Source organism: Octopus bimaculoides, chromosome 5 (assembly GCF_001194135.2).
Source record: "Octopus bimaculoides isolate UCB-OBI-ISO-001 chromosome 5, ASM119413v2, whole genome shotgun sequence".
Taxonomy (NCBI): domain Eukaryota; kingdom Metazoa; phylum Mollusca; class Cephalopoda; order Octopoda; family Octopodidae; genus Octopus; species Octopus bimaculoides.
In genome coordinates, this window is record NC_068985.1 from 77733107 (window position 1) to 77733983 (window position 877).

Sequence of the window (877 nt, forward strand, 5' to 3'; positions counted from 1 at the left end):
GACCCTCAAAAAACCCACCCATGTCCAAGTCTCCACCTGGCTCTTCACCTATGCTCAGTTTTCTGCTGGCTTCCTTCAACTCTAACTCACCAGAACTTAGAAACATAACGTCAACATTTATACCTACCATCAACTCCTTACCTTCCCTCCACTCTCTACATAGTGTCTACATTGCCCTAATTCTCTACAAACACCCAACTTATTACATGTCCAACAACTCTTCTAAGAAAATCCACAGTTCTTTCATGTACAAGAATTACACTTAATAGATATTTTCCTCACTCGTGACATGTAATAAAGTCACTCATATATACAATATACCATTCAGTTTATCAAAGGACATAACATTGTGTCATATACTAAGGTCACGCACTCTATAGGTTAGTCATATATATATTGTGTATTGTATTATATATATAGTAACATACTACTCAGTACTTGTTATACTATGCCTATTGTTTAGTACAATACCCAATCATTGAAAACTGCTCCAAGGCATGTTTACCAAATACTATATTAAGTATATAAATGCACAAATGATAGTATTTTAATGTTCTCTATGTGGCTTGTGTGTTTTCTCGTCTTTGTTTTGTTTGCAATGTCCTGTACCCAGATATGCACCTATACATACAGGTGGATGTCGGTATGCACATACCTGTACGTATATATGCATATACTCACTTACTATTTGTTTTTACATGATTGAACGCAGCGTCTCCAATTGTAAGTAGTTTTTCGTAACTTCATATTTTCCGACGCTACTCTATCTCTTTCTCTTCCTCTATCATTTTTCCCCACTCTCGTTCTTCCTCTTTACTACTACGTATCTCGCTTTACCCCTCTCGTTCTTCCTCTGTTACTACTACGTATCTCTTTT

General features: G+C 36.3%; 1 protein-coding gene across 2 annotated transcripts in view; it reads left to right on the top strand.

The window, feature by feature from the left end:
• LOC106881686 (receptor-type tyrosine-protein phosphatase gamma) overlaps positions 1-877 on the top strand; it is a 54874-nt gene that overhangs the window by 35271 nt on the left and 18726 nt on the right. The gene's annotated exons all lie outside the window — the stretch shown is intronic.